This window comes from Canis lupus, chromosome 4, assembly GCF_003254725.2.
Source record: "Canis lupus dingo isolate Sandy chromosome 4, ASM325472v2, whole genome shotgun sequence".
Taxonomy (NCBI): domain Eukaryota; kingdom Metazoa; phylum Chordata; class Mammalia; order Carnivora; family Canidae; genus Canis; species Canis lupus.
The window spans coordinates 39,363,213-39,388,586 of NC_064246.1; the positions used below are offsets into that span (position 1 = coordinate 39,363,213).

The following is a 25,374-nucleotide window of genomic DNA, read 5'->3' on the forward strand; positions in this document are numbered from 1 at the left end:
AAGCTGGGTGTGCATGAATGATCTCTTTTCACAGTAGAGCCTTAGCTTCCTTCTTTGTAAAATGGGTAAGGCAATACCCACTTCGTGTGGTTCCTATACTGCAGTGCTACATAGCAACAGTGACAGTAATAATAACAATAAAACCCAACTAAACTAAAAATTAATCCAAACTCAGAGATAGTTTCAGAATGAGAAGGAAAACTATACTGTAATGCTTTGTAAGTAGTCCGTGGCATGGAAGATAAGGTCAGGAGGAAGTGAAGTGGGGCCTGGGAAACAGGTGACAAATGACCAGAGGGCCTGGACACCTTACAAGCAGTATTTCCCGAGTTTGACCTTAATCATCAGCAAGCATTCAATACAAAGATTCTGAAGCCCTTCTTTTGGAGATGTGGACTCACTAGGTTTGGCATGAGGCTGAGACATCTGTGTTATAAAAATCACCCCAAGTTCAAAAAGGGTGTTGCCTGTGTTCTCCTCTAGGATTTTGTTGGATTCCTGTCTCACATTTAGATCTTTCATCCATTTTGAGTTTCTCTTTGTGTATGGTGTAAGAGGATGGTCTACTTTCATTCTTCTGCACGGGACTGTTCAATTTTCCCAGCACCATTTATTGAAGAGACTGTCCTTTTTCCAGTGGATAGTCTTTCCTGCTTTGTCGAATATTAGTTGACCATAGAGTTGAGGGGCCATTTCTGGATTCTCTATTCTGTTCCATTGATCTATGTGTCTGTTTTTGTGCCAGTACCACACTGTCTTGATGATCAGAGCTTTGTAGTACAAATTGAAATCTAGCATTGTGATTGCCCCCAGCTCTGGTTTTCTTTTTCAATATTCCCCTGGCTATTCAGGGTCTTTTCTGATTCCACACAAATCTTAAGATCATTTGATCCAGCTCTCTGAAGAAAGCCCATGGTTTTGTGAACTTGGCCACAGCAACTTCTTGCAAGATACATCTATGAAGGCAAGGGAAACAAAAGCAAAAATGAATTATTGGGACTTAAGATAAAAAGTTTCTGCACAGAAAAAGAAACAGCCAACAAAACTAAAAGACAACCTACAGAATGGGAGAAGATATTTGCAAATGATGTATCAGATAAAGGATTAGTACCCAAGATCTATAAAAAGAACTTACTAAACTCAACAGCAAAGAAACAAACAATCCAATCATGAAATGGGTAAAAGACATGAACAGAAATCTCACAGAGGAAGACAGAGACATGGCCAACAAGCACATGAGAAAATGCTCCGCATCACTGGCCATCAGGGAAATACAAATCAAAACCACAATGAGATACCACCTCTCACTAGTGAGAATGGGGAACATTAACAAGGCAGGAAACCACAAATGTTGGAGAGGATGCGGAGAAAAGGGAACCCTCTTGCACTGTTGGTGGGAATGTGAACTGGTGCAGCCACTCTGGAACACTGTGTGGAGGTTCCTCAAAGAGTTAAATATAGATCTGCTCTATGACCCAGCAATTGCACTGCTGGGGATTCACCCCAAAGATACAGATGCAGTGAAACGCCGGGACACCTGCATCCCAATGTTTATAGCAGCAATGGCCACGATAGCCAAACTGTGTCCTCGGTGTCCATTGAAAGATGAATGGATAAAGAAGGTGTGATCTATATATACCCTGGAATATTCCTCAGCCATTAGAAAGGACGAATACCCACCATTTGCTTCGGCGTGGATGGAACTGGAGGGTATTATGCTGAGTGAAGTAAGTCAACTGGAGAAGGACAAACATTATATGGTCTCATTCATTTGGGAAATATAAAAAACAGTGAAAGGGAATAAAGGGGAAAGGAGAGAAAATGAGTGGGAAATATTAGTGAGGGAGACAGAACATGAGAGACTCCTAACTCTGGGAAATGAACAAGGGGTGGTGGAAAGGGAGGTGGGCAGGGGGGATGGGGTGACTGGGTGACGGGCACTGAGGGGGGCACTTGATGGGATGAGCACTGGGTGATATGCTATATGTTGGCAAATCGAACTCCAATAAAAAATATACAAAAAATAATAATAATAATCACCCCAGGGGCTCCTGGTGCACAGCCAGGTCTGGGTAGTGTACATGGAAATGGGTGATCCCAGCTGAGCTCCAGACTCCTGTGTTCTCCTCACAATGTTTCATAGTTTTCAGCTTTATATCTACATATATAATCTATGTTTACTTAGCTTTTGTATATGAGGTGTGAATCAAAGGTTATGTGTGTGTATATATAATTGCTCCAGAACCACTTGTGGAAAAGACAGACCAATTCAGTTTCCTTTGCATCTTTGTTAAAAATCAATTGGCCAAGAGGGAGGGTCAAGATGGCAGAGGAGTAGGGTCCCCAAGTCACCTGTCCCCACCAAATTACCTAGATAACCTTCAAATCACCCTGAAAATCTACGAATTTGGCCTGAGATTTAAAGAGAGAACAGCTGGAATACTACAGGGAGAAGAGTTCGCGCTTCTATCAAGGTAGGAAGATGGGGAAAAAGAAATAAACAAAAGGCCTCCGAGGGGGAGGGGCCCCGCGAGGAGCCGGGCTGAGGCCGGGGCGAGTGTCCCCAGGACAGGAGAGCCCCGTCCCGGAGAAGCAGGAGCTGCACCAACCTTCCCGGGCGGAAAGGGGCTCGCAGGGAGTTAGAGCAGGACCCAGGAGGGCGGGGATGCCCTCGGGTTCCCTGGGACACTAACAGACACCTGCGCCCAGGAGAGTGCGCCGAGCTCCCTAAGGGCTGCAGCACACGGCGGGACCCGGAGCAGCTCGGGGGCGCTCGGGGGCGGCTCCGCGGAGGGGGCTGCGGGGCGGGATCGCGAATCCAACAGCGCAGACCCGGAGCACAGGGCGCCGGGAAACAGCCCAGGATCCGGCCTCCCCCCGGGACAGGCAGAGGCCGGGAGGGCCCAGGACAGCAAGGACGCGCCTGCCCCAGCTGAGCAGATCAGCGGCCCCGCCCCGGAGCCTCCAGGCCCTGCAGACCGAGAGCTCTGTAGCTACTGCGGGAGCTGACTCCAGGGCTCCAGAGCTGGCCGCTGCCACTGGGGTTGTTCCTCCTGGGGCCTCACGGGGTAAACAACCCCCACTGAGCCCTGCACCAGGCAGAGGGCAGAGCAGCTCCCCCAAGTGCTAACACCTGAAAATCAGCACAACAGGCCCCTCCCCCAGAAGACCAGCTGGACCGACAAGTTCCAGGGGAAGTCAAGGGACTTAAAAGTATACAGAATCAAAGATACTCCCCCGTGTTTTTGTGGGGTTTTTTGTTTGTTTTTTTGTTTTTGCTTTTTTATTTCTGTTTGCTTCCCCCCACCCCTTTCTTTTTCTTTCTCTTTTCCTCTCTCTCTTTTTTTCTTCCTTTTTTCTTTTTTCTTTTTCTCTTTTCTTTCCTTCTTTCTCTCCTCTCTTTTTCTCCTTTTCCCAATACAACGTGTTTTTGGCCACTCTGCGCTGAGCAAAATGACTAGAAGGAAAACCTCACCTCAAAAGAAAGAATCAGAAACAGTCCTCTCTCCGACAGAGTTACAAAATTTGGATTACAATTCAATGTCAGAAAGCCAATTCAGAAGCACTATTATACAGCTACCGGTGGCTCTAGAAAAAAACATAAAGGACTCAAGAGACTTCATGACTGCAGAATTTAGATCTAATCAGGCAGAAATTAAAAATCAATTGAATGAGATGCAATCCAAACTAGAAGTCCTAACGACGAGGGTTAATGAGATGGAAGAACGAGTAAGTGACATAGAAAACAAGTTGATGGCAAAGAGGGAAACTGAGGAAAAAATAGACAATTAAAAGACCATGAGGAGAGATTAAGGGAAATAAACAACAGCCTGAGGAAGAAAAACCTACGTTTAATTGGGGTTCCCGAGGGCGCCGAAAGGGACAGAGGTCCAGAATATGTATTTGAACAAATCCTAGCTGAAAACTTTCTTAATCTGGGAAGGGAAACAGGCATTCAGATCCAGGAAATAGAGAGATTCCCCCCCTAAAATCAATAAAAACCATTCAACACCTCGACATTTAATAGTTAAGCTTGCAAATTCCAAAGATAAAGAGAAGATCCTTAAAGCAGCAAGAGACAAGAAATCCCTGACTTTTATGGGGAGGAGTATTAGGGTAACAGCAGACCTCTCCACAGAGACCTGGCAGGCCAGAAAGGGCTGGCAGGATATATTCAGGGTCCTAAATGAGAAGAACATGAAACCAAGAATACTTTATCCAGCAAGGCTCTCATTCAGAATGGAAGGAGAGATAAAGAACTTCGAAGACAGGCAGGAACTGAAAGAATATGTGACCTCCAAACCAGCTCTGCAAGAAATTTTAAGGGGGACTCTTAAAATTCCCCTTTAAGAAGAAGTCCAGTGGAACAATCCACAAAAACAAGGACTGAATAGATATCATGATGACACTAAACTCATATCTTTCAATAGTAACTCTGAATGTTAACAGGCTTAATGACCCCCATCAAAAGGTGCAGGGTCTCAGACTGGATAAAAAAAGCAGGACCCATCTATTTGCTGTCTACAAGAGACTCATTTTAGACAGAAGGACAACTGCAGCCTGAAAATAAAAGGTTGGAGAACCATTTACCATTCGAATGGTCCTCAAAAGAAAGCAGGGGTAGCCATCCTTATATCAGATAAACAAATTTACTCTGAAGACTGTAGTAAGAGATGAAGAGGGACACTATATCATACTTAAAGGATCTATTCAACAAGAGGACTTAACAATCCTCAATATATATGTCCCGAATGTGGGAGCTGCCAAATATATCAATCAATTAATAACCAAAGTTAAGACATACTTAGATAATAATACAATTATACTTGGTGACTTCAATCTAGCACTTTCTACACTCGATAGGTCTTCTAAACACAACATCTCCAAAGAAACGAGAGCTTTAAATGATACACTGGACCAGATGGATTTCACAGATATCTACAGAACTTTACATCCAAACTCAACTGAATACACATTCTTCTCAAGTGCACATGGAACTTTCTCCAGAACAGACCACATACTGGGTCACAAATCGGGTCTGAACCGATACCAAAAGATTGGGATTGTCCCCTGCATATTCTTAGACCATAATGCCTTGAAATTAGAACTAAATCACAACAAGAAGTTTGGAAGGACCTCAAACACGTGGAGGTTAAGGACCATCCTGCTAAAAGAAGAAAGGGTCAACCAGGAAATTAAGGAAGAATTAAAAAGATTCATGGAAACTAATGAGAATGAAGATACAACCGTTCAAAATCTTTGGGATGCAGCAAAAGCAGTCCTAAGGGGGAAATACATCGCAATACAAGCATCCATTCAAAAACTGGAAAGAACTCAAATACAAAAGCTAACCTTACACCTAAAGGAGCTAGAGAAAAAACATCAAATAGATCCTACACCAAGCAGAAGAAGAGAGTTAATAAAGATTCGAGCAGAACTCAATGAAATCGAGACCAGAAGAACTGTGGAACAGATCAACAAAACCAGGAGTTAGTTCTTTGAAAGAATTAATAAGATAGATAAACCATTAGCCAGCCTTATTAAAAAGAAGAGAGAAAAGACTCAAATTAATAAAATCATGAATGAGAAAGGAGAGATTATTACCAACAGCAAGGAAATACAAACGATTTTAAAAACATATATGAACAGCTATACGCCAGTAAATTAGGCAATCTAGAAGAAATGGATGTATTTCTGGAAAGCCACAAACTACCAAAACTGGAACAGGAAGAAATAGAAAACCTTAACAGGCCAATAACCTGGGAGGAAATTGAAGCAGTCATCAAAAACCTCCCAAGACACAAAAGTCCAGGGCCAGATGGCTTCCCAGGGGAATTCTATCAAACGTTTAAAGAAGAAACCATACCTATTCTACTCAAGCTGTTTGGAAAGATAGAAAGAGATGGAGTACTTCCAAATTCGTTCTATGAGGCCAGCATCACCTTAATTCCAAAACCAAAGACCCCACCAAAAAGGAGAATTATAGACCAATATCCCTGATGAACATGGATGCAAAAATTCTCAACAAGATACTAGCCAATAGGATCCAACAATACATTAAAAAAATTATTCACCATGACCAAGTAGGATTTATCCCCGGGACACAAGGCTGGTTCAACACTCGTAAAACAATCAATGTGATTCATCATATCAGCAAGAGAAAAACCAAGAACCATATGATCCTCTCATTAGATGCAGAGAAAGCATTTGACAAAATACAGCATCCATTCCTGATCAAAACTCTTCAGAGTGTAGGGATAGAGGGAACATTCCTCGACATCTTAAAATCCATCTATGAAAAGCCCACAGCAAACATAATTCTCAATGGGGAAGCACTGGGAGCCTTTCCCCTAAGATCAGGAACAAGACAGGGATGTCCACTCTCACCACTGCTGTTCAACATAGTACTGGAAGTCCTAGCCTCAGCAATCAGACAACAAAAAGACATAAAAGCATTCAAATTGGCAAAGAAGAAGTCAAACTCTCCCTCTTCGTCGATGACATGATACTCTACATAGAAAACCCAAAAGCCTCCACCCCAAGATTGCTAGAACTCATACAGCAATTTGGCAGCGTGGCAGGATACAAAATCAATGCCCAGAAATCAGTGGCATTTCTATACACTAACAATAAGACTGGAGAAAGATAAATTAAGGAGTCAATCCCATTTACAATTGCACCCAAAAGTATAAGATACCTAGGAATAAACCTAACCAAAGAGGTAAAGGATCTATACCCTAAAAACTATAGAACACTTCTGAAAGAAATTGAGGAAAACACAAAGAGATGGAAAAATATTCCATGCTCATGGATTGGCAGAATTAATATTGTGAAAAGGTCAATGTTACCCAGGGCAATTTACACGTTTAATGCAATCCCTATCAAAATACCATGGACTTTCTTCAGAGAGTTAGAACAAATTATTTTAAGATTTGTGTGGAATCAGAAAAGACCCCGAATAGCCAGGGGAATTTTATTTTATTTTATTTTATTTTATTTTATTTTATTTTATTTATTTATTTTTTTTTTTTGCCAGGGGAATTTTAAAAAAGAAAACCATATCTGGGGCATCACAATGCCAGATTTCAGGTTGTACTACAAAGCTGTGGTCATCAAGACAGTGTGGTACTGGCACAAAAACAGACACATAGATCAATGGAACAGAATAGAGAATCCAGAAGTGGACCCTCAACTTTATGGTCAACTAATATTCGATAAAGGAGGAAAGACTATCCACTGGAAGAAAGTATCTTCAATAAATGGTGCTGGGAAAATTGGTCATCCACATGCAGAAGAATGAAACTAGACCACTCTCTTTCACCATACACAAAGATAAACTCAAAATGGATGAAAGATCTAAATGTGAGACAAGATTCCATCAAAATCCTAGAGGAGAACACAGGCAACACCCTTTTTGAACTTGGCCACAGTAACTTCTTACAAGATACATCCACGAAGGCAAAAGAAACAAAAGCAAAAATGAACTATTGGGACTTCATCAAGATAAGAAGCTTTTGCACAGCAAAGGATACAGTCAACAAAACTAAAGGACAGCCTACAGAATGGGAGAAGATATTTGCAAATGACGTATCAGATAAAGGGCTAGTTTCCAAGATCTATAAAGAACTTATTAAATTCAACAGCAAAGAAACAAACAATCCAATCATGAAATGGGCAAAAGACATGAACAGAAATCTCACAGAGGAAGACAGAGACATGGCCAACATGCACATGAGAAAATACTCTGCATCACTTGCCATCAGGGAAATACACATCAAAACCACAATGAGATACCACCTCTCACTAGTGAGAATGGGGAACATTAACAAGGCAGGAAACCACAAATGTTGGAGAGGATGCGGAGAAAAGGGAACCCTCTTGCACTGTTGGTGGGAATGTGAACTGTACAGCCACTCTGGAACACTGTGTGGAGGTTCCTCAAAGAGTTAAAAATAGACCTGCCCTACGACCCAGCAATTGCACTGTTGGGGATTTACTCCAAAGATACAGATGCAGTGAAACGCCGGGACACCTGCACCTCGATGTTTCTAGCAGCAATGTCCACAATAGCCAAACTGTGGAAGGAGCCTCGGTGTCCATCGAAAGATGAATGGATAAAGAAGATGTGGTTTATGTATACAATGGAATATTCCTCAGCCATTAGAAATGACAAATACCCACCATTTGCTTCAACGTGGATAGAACTGGAGGGTATTATGTTGAGTGAAATAAGTCAATTGGAGAAGGACAAACATCATATGTTCTCATTCATTTGGGGAATATAAATAATAGTGAAAGGGAATAGAAGGGAAGGGAGAAGAAATGGGTAGGAAATATCAGAAAGGGAGACAGAACATAAAGACTCCTAACTCTGGGAAACGAACTAGAGGTGATGGAAGGGGAGGAGGGCGGGGGGGTGGGGGTGAATGGGTGACGGGCACTGAGGGAGGCACTTGACGGGATGAGCACTGGGTGTTATTCTGTATGTTGGCAAATTTAACACCAATAAAAAATAAATTTATTATTAAAAAAATCAATTGGCCATATATGTGTGCACCTACTCATGGATTCGATCCTATTCCATTGATCTGTTTGCTTGCTGTGATGCTAATACCACACTGTCTTGATTACTATAGCTTTATAACAAGTCTTGAAATCAGATAATATAAATCTTTCAACTTTGTTCATCTTTTTTCAAACATGTTCTGGTTATTTAGGTCACTTGCATTTCCATATGAATTTTAAAATCAGTTTGTCAATTTCTTCCACAAGGCCTGCAAGACTTTGATTTAAATTTTGTTGAATCAGTGGACCAGCTGGGGAAGAATAAAATAGATCCATAAACACAGCATCTCTCTCCATAATTTAGCAATCCAGCAATACTCTGAGTATAAGGTTCCTTTGTAGGAAAATTGTTAAAGAAATTAAGTTGCTTTAAGATACATAAGGTTATTCAGGTTATCTCTTTTTCTGTAGATTTGAACCATGATATGGTATTTTAGATACTCCTATGTCCCTCCAACTCAGAATTGTGACACCCCTCTATTTGCAAAAACAAGTTGCCAATAGTAAACACCAAATAATTTATACATCAAGAAGCTCTGTTGCTATTTGCTGAATTTGATGGATAAATATTTAAATGGTAATGCCAATAAGACCTAATTATTATCAGATCTTTTTGGCCATGGCCCAAAACATAAAGGTCAAGGGGAATCACTCTCCCTTCTAACATAAAGATGTCTACATTTGAAAGAAAAGTTCAGGATAACTCATCCTTTTAAAGGACTTTTCTTTATTACTTTGACAAGTGTAATTTTGTTGTAGTTGCCTGTGATCACATCCTGGGTAAAGCAGCACACCCAGTGAGAGCAATGAGGCACTGCTTAATTGAGACCCCTAAGGAGCCGTTGGTAATAGAATCAGCATGCAGAGGTGAGGTTGAGCTGCTGGAATTCTGATAGAATGATTAGTTCTGCAGATTACTGTGGTGAGAAAGACTTCAGATCTTCTGGCATATATCTCACTTCCAAAGAACTTTCCAAACTTTCCAGGTCAGCTCTCAGCCTATCTGCAAGCAAAGTGAGATAAACTGAGGCATAGAATGCCAGTGCATTGATCTAGTACTCCATCTACAAAATCCTTGGTCCCCTTTGTGATGTAGTGCTCAAAATAAGAAATGAACATTCCAGAGGTTCTTTCTTCCCTGGATGAAGAAACTGGTGTGTGAGCAATCACTGTTTAGGAGAACAGAAGTTTCACTCAATGAAGTGGACAGCAAGGCAGTGAAAGGAACAGAAGACAATTCCCCTCTTTTTTTTTTATTTTTATTTATTTATTTATTTATTTTTATGATAGTCACAGAGAGAGAGAGAGAGAGAGAGAGGCAGAGACACAGGCAGAGGGAGAAGCAGGCTCCATGCACCGGGAGCCTGACGTGGGATTCGATCCTGGGTCTCCAGGATCACGCCCTGGGCCAAAGGCAGGCGCCAAACCACTGCGCCACCCAGGGATCCCCGACAATTCCCCTCTTACATGCAAAGTTGACTGAATAGTCATTGACCTTAAGAAATAGAATGAACCTTTATCACTTCTAAAACTCAATGACAGCAAAAGGTTTCACCATAATGTCACCATAATGACTTTTGGGCAGTAAAATTGGGGCTATCAGAAAGGGAAAGAGCTTTTACTTTTAATTTTATATACTTCTACTTAAATGTTTAAACAATGATTCTGTATTCCTTTGGCTATTTAAAAACTTTATAAACTAGTTTAGCTTTTATTATTAAAGCAAGTTCTAAGATAATAAATATCTCTTTTTTATAATAAAACTACATTGGAACATTCACTGGCCTGGAACTGTGTCTTTCTCAGGTCCCTGCACAATCATTATACTTTGGAAATGTTTTCAAACTGGCAAAATGAGGTGACCTAGTGTGTCCTCTTTGCTCTTTGAAGTATTTATGAGCATCATAAACCCTAATTCTGACCATTGAGGGTGTTGTAAATCAATATGACTCCAGAGTTGAACAATAATGAGATAGCCCCAAAAATCAAAACTATCCAAGTGGAGAATTCCAGTTCTGGCCATGATGGAATAATGGGGACCAGATTTACCCTCATGCCTGAAATAACTATGAAACTAGACAAAATATATGAAACAATGGTTTTCAAGACATTGGACACCATGCAAAAAACACAATGACCCCAGCAAGGCTGGAAAAAATGAGGTAAGCCCTATGATTATCCCGAGTTACTATCGTGAGGGCATTTCCAGGCTATGGTAGGGGGAACCAAGCAGAGCCAAGTACTCTCTGAGTTTAGAAGTTAAAGCTAACGAGACCGCAGCAGCTAGTGTTTGCAGGGCACAATAGTGGAAAGAGAATCCCCAGATATCTGTAGAGGGTGTCCCTGAGTATTCAGCAGAATAGTGCTCAATGTATGTTTCTGAAAAAAACTGCATAAGGTTGGGAAAAGAACCAACCAAAAGGATGAGAGGGAACTGTACCTGGTATAGTCAGCCAGGCCAGAAATCCTCATACTTCATGGAGGTTTGGGTACTGCACTTAGAACTGTCTTACCTAAGTAGCAGAGAATGACTAGCCCTAGACAAAATGCTGCTCTGGTCCAGCCAAAAAGAAATTTAAAATCAAGATCTGAAGGGCTCAAACTATGTCCAAACAACTTAACATCATTCTAGAATAAAGTTTAAAGATATGTATAGGAGTATAAAAATACCTAGCAACCAAGAAGGTAAAATTTATAATGTCTGTCACCCAATCAATTACCAGGCTGATACTCAGAGAAATATGAAAATATGACCTACAGGGAGTAATTAATTGAAAATGACCCAGAGAAGTCACAGGTGTTAAAATTAGCAGAAGAGAACATGCCAACAGTTATTATAACTGCATTCCATATATTCAAAAGCTAAGGCAGCATGAATATGTTGAGTAGAAACATGGAAAATACATGAAAAGAAAACAAATCAAACATCTAGAGAGGGAAACGACAATGTCTGAGATGAAAAATACACTGTATGGGATTAATGACAGATTAGACCCTGAAGAAAAGATTCATGAACTTGAAAACACAGCAACAGAAAATATTCAAAGTAAAACACAGAAAAAAATGTTAAAAATGGACAGTACTTTTGAGTTATGTGACAACTTCAAACTGTCTAATATACATATAATTTGAACTCCAGAGGAGAATTAAGACGGAAAAAAAGATTTGAGCAAATAATGGTAAAACATTGTCCAAATTTGATGAAAAATAAAAATCACAACTAAATAAAAAGCTCAAAAAACTCCCAAAACAAGAAACATGAAGAAAACCACTTCAAAATATACCATAACCCAATTGCCCAAAACCAACAATAAAGACATCTTAAAAGCAGCCAAAGAAAAGCAGATCATTATATAAGGAACAAAGGTAGGAGTGACTGCACATTTCTCATCAAACTCATGCGAGCTAGAAGGTAGGGGAGCAACATCTTTAAAGCACTGAGAGAAAAAAAAACTATCAGCCTAAAATTCTGCATCTAGTGAAAAAATAAAGACTTTATACAAAAACTGAAAAAAAAATTATCACCAGAAGATCTACACTACAAGAAAAATTAAAGAACTATTTCAGATAGAAGGAAACCAGTAACAGATGGGAATCAAGATTTACACAAGGAAATAAAAAAACATTGGAAATGCTAACTGTGTGGATAAATAGGTTTTTCCTTAAAACTTAAATGTCTTTTAATTGATTGTTTAAACTGAAATAATAGCAAGGTATTGGCAGGTTTATAATATATGTACAAATGACAACAACAGCATGAAAGTTGGAAAGGAGAAATGGAAATATACTCTGGTTAGATTCCTGTACTAAAGGCAGGAAACAACAAATGTTGGAGAGGATGCGGAGAAAAGGGAACCCTCTTACACTGTTGGTGGGAATGTGAACTGGTGCAGCCACTCTGGAAAACTGTGTGGAGGTTCCTCAAACAGTTAAAAATATACCTGCCCTACGACCCAGCAATTGCACTGTTGGGGATTTACCCCAAAGATACAAATGCAATGAAACGCCGGGACACCTGCACCCCGATGTTTATAGCAGCAATGGCCACAATAGCCAAACTGTGGAAGGAGCCTCGGTGTCCAACGAAAGATGAATGGATAAAGAAGATGTGGTTTATGTATACAATGGAATATTACTCAGCTATTAGAAATGACAAATACCCACCATTTGCTTCAACGTGGATGGAACTGGAGGGTATTATGCTGAGTGAAGTAAGTCAGTCGGAGAAGGACAAACATTATATGTTCTTATTCATTTGGGGAATATAAATAATAGTGAAAGGGAAAATAAGGGAAGGGAGAAGAAATGTGTGGGAAATATCAGAAAGGGAGACAGAACGTAAAGACTGCTAACTCTGGGAAACGAACTACGGGTGGTAGAAGGGGAGGAGGGCGGGGGGTGCGAGTGAATGGGTGACGGGCACTGGGTGTTATTCTGTATGTTAGTAAATTGAACACCAATAAAAAATAAATTAAAAAAAAAAGATTCCTGTACTATACATGAAGCCATATAATATTGCTTGAAGTTAGACTGTAATAAGATACAAACAAACATTATTGATGGAACTGAAGGGTATTATGCTAAGTGAAATAAGTCAATTGGAGAAAGACTATTATATTTTTTCACTCATATGTGGAATATAAGAAATAGTGAAAGGGACTATAAGAGAAATGAGGGAAACTGAGTGGGAAAAAATGAGAGAGGAAGACAAACCAGGAGAGACTCCTACCTCTGGGAAACAAAGCGTTGCAGAAGGGGCGGGGGGTAGGAGGATGGAGGTCACTGGGTGATGGGCACTAAGGAGGGTACTTGATGGGATAAGCACTGGGTGTTATACTATATGTTGGCAAATTGAATTTATAAATATTCTTTAAAAATAAAATAAAATTTAAAAAATATACAGACAAATACCATTAAGCCTAAAGCAACCACAACAATAAGAACAAAAATAATTATAGCTAATAGTAAACAAAGGAGATAAAATGGGTAATAAAAATACTCAATCCAAAGGAAATCAGAAAAGGAGGAAATGAACAAAGAGTACATAGGAAACCAGAAAACAAACAGTAAGATGGTAGATTTACCCCTAACCATATAAATAATCATATTAAATGGAAACAATAAAAAATATTCCGCATTAAAAAGCAGAAGTTGTCATGATAAAAAAACAAAAAGCAATACAAATATATGTTGTCCAAAAAAAATTCACTTACACTATAAAAATGCAAATAGATTAAAAGTGAATGACTAGAAAACATATCATGCTAAATTTAACATTTTTAAAAAACTGCAGTGGCTATGTTAATATGGGACAAAGTAGATTTCAGAGCAAAGAATAATACCAGGGTAAATAAAGTTTGTTTCAAAATCATAATGTAGTCAATTCATTTTAAAATAACATAATCTTAAACACACAGAAGATTTACCAAGATAGACCATACTCTTGACCATGAACCAAGTCTTAATAAATTTTTAAAAATTCAAGCCATGTAAAGTATGTTCTCTGACAGCAATGGAGTTGATTAAATTAGAAATCTATATCCAAATACTTGTACACCAAATGATACACTTCTAATTAGCCCATGAGTTACATAAATCAAGGAAAATTATAAAGCATTTGAACTGAGAGACAAAAGAATATACAACAATTTGTAAGACTGCCTAAGAAGAAGATGCCTAAGAAGAAATATCTCAAATCAATAACACTAGTTTCCATTTTAAGAAGCTAACAAATAAAAAAAGAGCAAATGAAATCCAAAGTAAGCAAAATAAATAAAATAATGAAGTAGCTAAGTAAATGAAATAGAAAATGGGAAAAAACAGAATAAAATCAATGAAACTAGCAGATTTCTCTGTTCTTTGAGAAGACAAAAATAAAAATGCAAATCAAGGTAGACTCATCAGAAAAAAAAGAGAGAAAATACAAATTGCCAGTATTAGGAATGAGAGGAGGTGGTATCAGTACAGATTCTACAGATAGTAAAAAAGATTAATAAAAGAATGCTTTGAACAATATCATGTCAATACTTTCCACAATTCAGAAGAAATGAGCAAATTCACTGAAGTATATAAACTACTAAACTTATTTATAGATAGATATCCTATATCTAATAAGAAAAATTGAATTTGTATTTTAAAACTTTCATGCCAGCAAGCTCTAGCCCAGATAGTTTCATAGTGAGTTCTATCTACATTTAAGGAAGAATTCATATCAGTTCTACATAATCTCTTCTAAAAAATTAAACACGAGGAAATACTTCCCAACTCAAATAGGAGGCCACACAGATACCAAATCCAGACAGAGACATTGCAAGAAAAGAAAACTAAGAGACCAGTATCTTTCATGAGTATAAACAAACTAACCCTCAACAAAATATTAAAAAGAATCTGGTGATGAATTATTGAAAACTACATCTGAAACTAATGACCTATTATATGTTGGGTAATTGAATTAAAATTTTTAAAAGAATCCATGTAATTCACCATATTAGCAAAATAAAAATAAAATCCATATAATCACCTCAATAGATACAGAAATAGCATTTAAAAAAAGAACCCAATGGCGCAGCCCAGGTGGCTCAGCGGTTTGGCACCACCTTCGGCCCAGGGTGTGATCCTGGAGACCTGGGATCGAGTCCCACATCAGGCTCCCTGCATGGAGCCTGCTTCTCCCTCTGCCCGTGTCTCTGCCTCTCTCTTTCTCTGTGTCTCTCATGAATAAATAAAATCTTTAAAAAAAAAAAAAAAGAACCCAACCAATATCCAATCTCAGAAAAGCAAAAAGACAAAACAAAAAACAAAAATGAGATTTTTCTCAAACTCTGTAGCTAATATCAAACTGGTGAAAGACCGAATGCATTCCCCTTAAGATCAGGAATAAATCAAGAATGCTCATTCTCATGATTGCTATATAATTTTGTACTAGGGGTTCTATCCAGTGCAATAGGCAAGAAAAAGAAACAGGTGTCCATGTCAGGAAGGAAAAAACTAAACTCTTTATTTGCAAACATGATCATCTATCCAGAGAATACAATGAGATACTAGAACTTATAATTATGTTTAGCAAGGGTGCAGGATTATAAAACCAATATCCCAAAGTTAATTGTATTTGATAAACCAGCCATAAACCATCAGAAATTAAAATTTTAATAATACATTTACAATTGCATATATTATTCAATCTTTTGAGCTGAATTTGACAAGGCATACGTATATAGAAAGTTTAAGATCACTAGTGAGAGAGATATATGTTCATGAATCAGAAGATTCAACATTGTTAAGGTGCCAAATTGTTTTATAGATTCACTGAAATACTAAGTAAAATCCCAGCAATCCTAATAGATATTAACAAGCTAATTCTAATATTTTCTTGTTAATATCTACTAGGATTCCTGGTATTTTACGTAGTATTTCAGTGAATCTATGATGTCAGTGAGGGTGACAGAACATCAGAGACTCCTAACTCTGGGAAACGAACAAGGGGTAGTGGAAAGGGAGGTGGGTGGGGGGTGGGGGGTTGGGGTGACTGGGTGACAGGCACTTGACGGGATGAGCACTGGGTGATATGCTATATGTTGGCAAATTGAACTCCAATAAAATAAATAAATAAAATAAAGGACATTTGAAGAACCCTTAAAAAAAAACAAGCTAATTCTAAATCAATATTTCAATGTGAATGATCTAGAATAGCCAAAACGACTTTCAAAACGAATGTATTTGGAGAACTAATACTGCTTGATTTTAAGTGTAAGACAGTGTAGTATAGCCACAAAAATTGACAGCTTCCTAAAAAACTGAGTGGATACTATTTGTGGGCTATTGATTCATTTCTTCTTTGTAGTAAAAGCGTCCCCACAATTTACTTGAGGAAACCACCATTTCCACATGCAGTTTGGTTAGTCAATCTCACCCTCATTTCCAGCAAATCAATGAGGCCATAATAGGCTATAGTCATTAGCTAAGGAATGGTAACATGACCCAGCCTAGACAAAGACATAAAACACTCTCTGCTGGGATTCCTGGGGGAAAAATATTTTCTCACTACAAAGAAGGATGCTTCTCACAACTTGGATATAACAAGAAAGCACGTAGGCCTCAGAATTCAACTTCCAACCGACAGACAGCTTTAGTTATTGGTTAATGACTGAGGGATGAACAGAGAACTAAATAAACTGGAACACTGGTTTGAAATGCTGGATCAAAGAGTACCCGAAGTAAGACCCACCTCTGGACTGATAAGTAATGTGAACTAATATTGTTAGGCCATTTTGAGTTAAAGATTCTATCAATTGTTACTGAAATATTCACAACAAACACACACCCAAGAAAGACATTTTTCTGCTAACAACTTTATAAGTAATCCTATAAGCAATCTTTAATAGTAAGGAACAGTAAAGGCAATCAGAGTCAGGAGATTCAGTGTGGCCACTAATCCTGAGCTCAACAATGATAACAGTAACAGCCACAGCTACAGTTGACTCCTCATTAGCCATGAACCTGTTCTAGTTGCTGTACATACAGCATCGTAATCTTTACAAAGATGATGGAGATTACATATCTTATTTTACTGATGAGGAAAACTAAGGCTCATGGAGATAAAAATAACCTGCTCAAGGTCACAGTTAGTAAGCTAGTTACTTTTTCTTCACAGCACAGATGTGATAGAGTTCATTATTATCACTCTTCCCCACTGAACTGAAAGTGCCATGAAGCGTTCTAGAACTTTTGTCTTTTTCACTGCTGGATCCCCAGTACCCAGAATAGAGGCAGCTGTTATAAGCCTTCAGGAAAGAGTGGCTGAGTATAAAATGAATAAGATTCAAACCCAGGTCTAGCCCAGAGCCAACTCTTTTCCACAGCTCCAGACTGCCTCTCATTATCTCATTTTATGAGTGATCCTCTCACATGCTTAAGAACACCCCTGCCTCCTCTGATCTAGTGGAATGTCTTAAGAAACTGGTCTTGCTTCATTTGCTGTCATGGAATCCCTTGACCACGCTGGATTTCCTCTAAGATCTAAGACTCCTATGATACCTGCTGTTGGTATCATGTGCAAACAAAAGACACCTGCTTGGTGGTAGACACAGAGCCGGACTCTCTATGGACATTACCTCATTCAGTCCCACCCAGCAAGGTGGGGAGCTAAACCCCTGTCTGGCAAATTGGGGCACTGCAGCCCAGAGAGTTTATATGCTTTTAAGGTCACAAAAAGATGGGGAACTGTCTGACTCCAAAGTCTTTTACATATTTTTTTAAACCACACTATAAACAATTTAATTGTCTCATGAATATCATGTAACCTGGAGCTAGATTTGGAGGTTTAGTCAGAATATGTCAAAAACATTACAAAACAGATATATTTGGTCACTCATCATCATTTCAATATACACTTTTGAGAGCCTACTATGGGCCAGGTACCATGCTATGCAGTGGGGACAGAATGTTAAAAAAAAATCCCTGTCCCTTCTTTCATGGTTCAGTCTACTATCAGCTGAGTCTCTCCTATCTTGGGGCTGGGCCTATTGCACACTTGGTGCATTAGATATAGTAGACTACAGTATAGCAATGGACAGAATTTGCATTGCCAGGTTAGGCTAACTGCATTAGAAACAGCAGGGACTAAAATTAATAAAAACAGATTAATCTCTTATTCAAAGTCTGATGGTCATATTATTGGGTGGGTGGCTCTTCTCCAAATGTTCATCCAGGAATCCAGAGGCTCTGCCATACTTTAATACTGTGGCTCTGACATCTTGTGGCTTCAAAGTTGCCCTGTATCAGCTAGCTAGAAAATGGATGGTTCTACATGGGAGATTTTTTATGGTCTAAGCTTGGAGGTAGCATATATCCTTTTCCCCCATAGTCTACTGGACAGAACTGAGCCACAAGACCACAGTAACCGCAAGAAAGCCTGGGAAATGGAGAATAACTCATGTAACTTAATGCCCACTAAGAATCTCTTTCAAAGACTCCAAAAAGTCTGTGGGATCTTTAAAGAATTCCAAAACTCCAAACATTCCAAATTTCTAACCTGGAATATGAAGTATAATCCTTTCTGTGTAGCAATTCAAGGCGGTGAGCACTGGGTGTTATACTATATGTTGGCAAATTGAAATCCAATACAAAAAATATACCTAATTAATTAATATTTTAAAAACAAGGTGGGGATTTCAGTCAGCAACACTTGTATACCATACAGTCATTCAGGGACTCAAGCTGGTGGCAGTTCTGCCCTACTGAAAAGGCTTCAGAAGAGATTTTAAGGGCCAGACCTGCAAATTGTACCCAACACTTCCACCCATATGTCATTGGTTAGAACTCAGTCATATGACCATATATGAAGGGAAGGAAAGGAATGTAGTCTAAATGCCAGGCAAAGGGACAAATGGATTTTTCTAGATTGCTAGAGAATTCTGTTCCACTCAGATGTTTTCACTGGACCTGCCAAATACTACTTACTTCTCATGTCTTCCACTGATACTCCTCCCTGATCTGCTCCTTTGTAGCTTGACATGTGTCCATCTAGCTATGTCTCCAATGTGACATCTCACAGTTTCCTAATTCTGGCCTCTAAGTATAATCCTTCTTTTCAACAAGGAGGTGATTTGAAAAACTATTGAATGTGCCCTCAATAGGAAACCCCATGTTCTGCAATTCATTCATCTGGTGATCATGCACTTAGACTTAATGGTTTCTCCACTAGAGGACAAGGATATGTCAATGTCATTCAGTACTCTACTGCCAGTGCCTAGAACAGCATGCTCGGTACACTGCAGGTTACCCCAAAAATATTTGTTGAATAAATTATGAATTTTACTTCAGTCTTAGAATCTAAATAGGGAATTCATATTTGATGTTGAAAAAAATCTTCCCTTCCTCATTATATATGATCCTACCTCCGCAATCCCTGGGAGGGCATTCCTGACCACAAGCCACATCTTTTCACTAACTCACTCACTCAGTACTCACTTCTTTTCCACCCATAACAAACTTTGAAGAAGTCATATACATGATAAGGCCTTTTTTCCCTTCTTTTTTGTGCTGCTATGGAATAAACTCTAAGCTGAGCAGAAAAAGATGTGTCTGAATTCCTGCTAAGTCACTTAAGAGCTATGTGGTTTCTATAAATCACCTCAAGGCTCTGAGCTTCAGTTTCCTCTTTGTAAGTAGATAACAATATTCACCCTCTCAACTTCACAGGATTCTTGTAAAAACTTATTTCATTTTCATTCAAAAACTATTTATTAGTAGCCTACTAAATGCCAGAACTTGATTTAAATTCTGGAGATACATCAGTGAATAAAACAAACTTCTCGTGTCTCCATTTATGGTTGGAGGAGGCGGACTGTAAATAAATCAAAAGATGAATACATAATACAACAGGTGGTGGTGAAAGCAATGCAGAAAAATAATCCAGCATAAAAAAGATGAGGGCTCCTTTAATATCTTATATAAGACGGTCCAGAAAGGGATACTTGAGGAGTCAAAAATGACCCTAAGTTTTTGACCTAAGAAGTGATAAAATAGGGCTATTTGCTGAGAAGAGGAAAACTGAAGAAAACACAACATGGAAGCCCTCACTATGTTAAGTCCTCAATCTTGGAAACATTTTTGTGATGTCTATTAGACATCCAAATGGTGATGTATGACATTGAATATATGTATTTGGAGTTCCAGGATGAGGTCCAGGGTAGAGCTATAAATGTGGAAGTTGAAAGTCTGTATAAAGCCTTGAGAATGGATAAGATCATGTAAGGAATTGGTAGAGAAGAACTGATTTCTGAGGACTGAGCAAGAGGAACTCCAATATTTAAAAGTTTAGGAAAAGAGAAAGGCATGGCAAAGAAAAACAAAACTAAGAAGCAGTTAATGAATGAGGTAGAAAGAGGAATGAGAGGGATCCCTGGGTGGCGCAGCAGTTTGGCGCCTGCCTTTGGCCCAGGGCGCGATCCTGGAGACCCGGGATCGAATCCCACATCGGGCTCCCGGTGCATGGAGCCTGCTTCTCCCTCTGCCTGTGTCTCTGCCTCTCTCTCTCTCTCTGTAACTATCATAAATAAATAAAAAAAAAATTAAAAAAAAAAAGAGGAATGAGAGAGAAAACTAAAGAAAGAAGTTCAGGAAGGAGGGGCTAAGATAAATTTCCATTATGATACAGTAAGTAGAATATATCAATAATTAAATATAAATGAAATATTAAGTAGTTCAATTAAAAGTCTATAATTATTAAACTAAATTAAAAATAAAATCCAAAATAAGCTGCTTACTAGAGATATACCTTAAACATAAGACATAGAGTAATTAAAAATTAGAGATGATAAAAAATAAACCATGTAAACAATATCCAAAAGACAGCTAGAATAGCTACACTGAGAGCAAAGCAGATCAAGGCAAAAGCATAATTGGGATATAGATACAAATTTCATAATGATAAAAGGGTTAATTCTCCAAGAATGTATTAAATTCTCAATTTATATGTACATAAAAATTATAGCTTCAAAATATATAAAGAAAAATTGACAGAATGATAAATATAGCAAATTCATCCTCATAATGGAAAACTTTAACACACTTCTCTCAATAAAAAGGACAGAAAGGAGAAAAATCAGCAAGGATATATAAGATATAAACAACACAATTAACAAACTGGATATACTGGCATGCACAGAACATTGTGCAGAAAAGAATGAATATTTTTTCAAGTGAACATGGAACATTTAATGCTGGCCATAAAAGAAGTTTTGACAAGTTTCAAAGGATTGAAATCACTCAGAATATGTTCTCTGACCACAAAAGAATTAAGTTGGAAATAAATTTTTGAAATAAGTAAAAATTCCTCAAATTCTTGGGAATTTAACAATATATTTTTAAATAGGTCAAAGGAAGAAATTTCAATGGAAATTGGAAATCATGAAAATACAACATATCAAAACAGGGATTGTGGCTAAACCTCTGCTAAGAGAAAACTTATAGTCTTAAATGCATATATTTAAAAAGAAGAATAGAAATCAAAAATATGGTTATTTACCTCAAAAATAAGAAAAATAGCAGGGATGCCTGGGTAGCTCAGCAGTTGATCATCTGGCTTTGGCTCAGGGCATAATACCAGGGTCTGGGGAGTGAGTCCTGCATCAGACTCCCTGTGTGGAGCCTGCTTCTCCCTCTGCCTATGTCTCTGCCTCTCTCTCTCTCTCTCTCTCTCTCTCTCTCTCTGTGTGTGTGTGTGTGTCTCTCATGAATAAATAAAATATTTTTTTAAAAAAATAGCAAATTGAAAAAAAATAGCAAATTGAACCTAAAGAAACTAGAAGGGAAGAAATAATAAAAACTATGAGCAGAAATTAATGAAATATAAAACAAACATTCCAGAGAGAAAATCGGCATGCCTAAAAGTTGACATTTGTAAAAGGATAATAAAAATGTTAGGTTTCTAAGAAGTCTGATAGGAAAATAATAAAGAAGGTACAAGTTGCCAGTTGAATTAAGATCAGGACATCAGTTAATATTCTACAGATACTTAAAATATAATTACAATATATTATTAATAATTTAATATTAATAAATTTTAGCTAAAATGGAAAATTCCTAGAAAAACAAAACAAAAACTGACATAAGAGGAAATAAAAAAATTAAAATAGTCCTATACCTATTAGTGTTGAAGCTATAGTTAAAAATATCTATGCAAAGAAATCTCCAGGCATAAATGGTTTTTCTCTAAGTAAATTCCTCCAAATATTTATGGAAGAAACGACACCAATCATATATAAACAGTTGAATAGACTAGAAAAAAAGAAAATGCTTCTTATTTGTTTAATGAGGCCATTATATCTTGATACCAAAAACTGACCAGAACATGGAAAAAATTTTATCAATGACATATATATGTGTACATGTGCATATGTATACATACACAATGGAACATTATTCAGCGATTAAAGAAGAAAATCATGCCATTTGTGCAAACACAGATGGACCTAGAGGGTATTATGCTAAGTGAAATAAGTCAGACAAAGACAAATACTGCATGATCTCACTTGTACATGGGACCTAAAAATTAAAAAAAAAAAGAATTCATAGAATGATAAAGAAAACAACTTGGTGGTTGCCAGAGATGGGGAGTGGTGATGGACAAAATGGGTGAAAGTGGTCAAAAGGTAGAAACTTCCAGTTATAAATAAGTCCTGGGAATGTAATATAAAGAAAGCATGGAGATTATAGTTAGTAATATTCTATATTTGAAAATTGCTAAAAGAGTAAATCTTAAACGTTCTCATTATAAGAAAAAAAGACAGTATGTTATTAGATCAAGGATATAAAAATAAACTCATGAAATACAAGAGGCCAGAAAAAGACCCACATTATACAGTCACATAACTTATGATGAAGGTGACACTGGAACACAGTGTACTAATAAATGGTACTTATGGTACTTGGTCAATTAGAAAAATGAATTTTGATCACTACTGTACACTACACAATTCCATACAAAGTAAAATGATAAATCTTCTAAAAGAAAATATAGAAGATCTTCACAACCTTGGAGTGCTCAAAGATTACTCAAATGAGAAAAAAAAGAAAATCAACAAAAAGTATTTGCCACACATGAAATGATTAATAAATTTTATCTTTTAAAATTAATAGACCTATTAATTTGATCAAAAATACCATTCAGGGACGCCTGGGTAGCTCACTGGTTGAGTGTCTGCCTTCAGTTCAGGGTGTGATCTGGGGTTTCGAGATCAAGTCCCACATCGGGCTCCCTGCAGGGAGCCTGCTTCTCCCTCTGCCTGTGTCTCTGCTTCTCTTTCTGTATCTCTCATGAATAAATAAATAAAATCTTAGAAAAAAATACCATTCAGAGACTGAAAATTCAAACCACAGACTAAGAAAAGATATTTGTAATACATATTAGCTGAAGGACTCACATATAGAATATATAATAATTCCCCAAAGGTGAATAAGAAAAATCCCAATGAACCAATAAAAAAATTAACAAAAGACTTGAATAAGTACTTATTAAAAGAGAATATCCAAATGGCCAACATGAAAAGGTGCTCTATCTCATTGGTTATCACAGGGATGCAAATTAAAACCACAGCAAAAATACCGGCACCAATACACACTCATCAGAGTGGCTATAATAAAAAATCATGAAAATACCTAGTAATGGGGATATGGTGTAACTGGAACTGCAGTGGGCATATTACTGACACAACCACTGTTGATAACCAATAAAGCTAAACATATACATAGATATATATATATATAGAGAGAGAGAGAGAGAGATACATAGATACATAGATATATGTTGTGATATACTCAAATTTTTCAATAATATAAAGGAATAAGAATGTACACATCACAGCTTCACACATCATCATCAGTGGATTTCACTAACTAATGTTGAGCCAAAAATATCAGACACAGAAGTGCACATATTATATGTCCTATTTATATAAAGTTCAAAAACAGAACTAATTTTTGGTGGTAAAATTCAGGGGAGTGCTAGCTCTTATGAGGGTAGTGACTGGGAATCCAGAGCATAAGGGGTGTTAGGGGTATCCTAATGTTCTTTGATCTGACTTTCAGTTATGGGGTGAACTTAAGTGTGTGAAAATTCACTGAAGCATATCTGGAAGCATAGCATGCATATATATACTAGCATAAAAAGTTTACTAAAAACCAAAAGAGAGACAGATTAACTATGTTTTGTGCTGATGCTCATGACCTTAGTATCCTAAGGCCTTTGGTTTTGAACCTAAGTAACTGCTCACTCATTCATTCATTTGGTCAACCTGCAGGGGTGAACCAGTCAGGAACACCCCTAACCTTGTAGAGCTTCTATTATAGTGGAAGGAGGTTGACAGTGGACCACGATAGACAATGTCAACAGGCTCCCTTGTCCTTCAGAAGCTGGAGGACTTGGACAATGGAAGAACTAGCAGAAGAGCCAGAATTAGGGAAAAAAGGGATGTCAGCATATTCACTCCCCAGCTCCTTCCCTATGAGGGTGCCACAGGCCGACTGTACCCTGAACAAAGGCTGTGGGCTCCTGCCAGGCAGCCCTCTCTGTGTACTGTTGACTGCCCCTCCACTGGGTGGTGTCAGCTCCCAGCTGAGGCCAGCACCGGGATCCTACAGCATCCCTACTGTTTCCCAAAATTCTGCCCCCACCTTTAAAAATTGCCCCTTATTAAAATTCCTCAGGTGACCCATTTTGACTGCTTCCTATGTCCTGTCAGGACCCAGATGGATGCACAAGATGAGTTTCAGCCAAGCAGAAGGGAGATGAAGGAAAATAAAGCAAAGTGATATGATGAGAAGCAGCTGGTGGGAGGGAGTTACTTCAGATAGGGTGGTCAGGGAAGGCTTTGCTGGGAATACAGTCATTTCTGTGGGGAGTGGAAGGATAAAGAGGAGCGAGTCACAAGAAGAGCCAATTAAATATCTTTATCTGTTCTTTGAGGTCTTGATCATACCCCAGAGTCAAGCAGTTTCCTTCTCAGAGGCTTGAATGTACATGCCCTATAATCCTTCAGGAAGGGATAATTAAGTAGCAATTCCTAAACTACTTTGACCCAGAACCTTTTTCTCTAGAGCAGTGCTGTCCAATCGAAACCTGATGCCAGCCACACGTGTAATTGTAAAACTTTAAGACACATTAAAAAAAAATAAAAACAAGTGAAATTAATTTTGAAAATACATCTTATTTAATACAGTACACCGAAGTATTATCAATTCAACACATAATCCATATAAAATTATCAATGAGATAGTTTTCCATTCTTTTTTTGAAGACTAATACTAAGG

General features: G+C 38.1%; 1 long non-coding RNA gene across 6 annotated transcripts in view; it reads right to left on the reverse strand.

Moving 5' to 3' along the window:
• The window catches only part of LOC112651459 (uncharacterized), a 155,837-nt gene that overhangs the window by 18,394 nt on the left and 112,069 nt on the right, over positions 1 to 25,374 (reverse strand). For all 6 annotated transcript variants that reach the window (XR_007410217.1, XR_007410215.1, XR_007410218.1 and 3 more), the window contains one exon: positions 402 to 956. This is a non-coding gene — a long non-coding RNA (uncharacterized LOC112651459). The remainder of the gene's footprint in view (positions 1 to 401; positions 957 to 25,374) is intronic.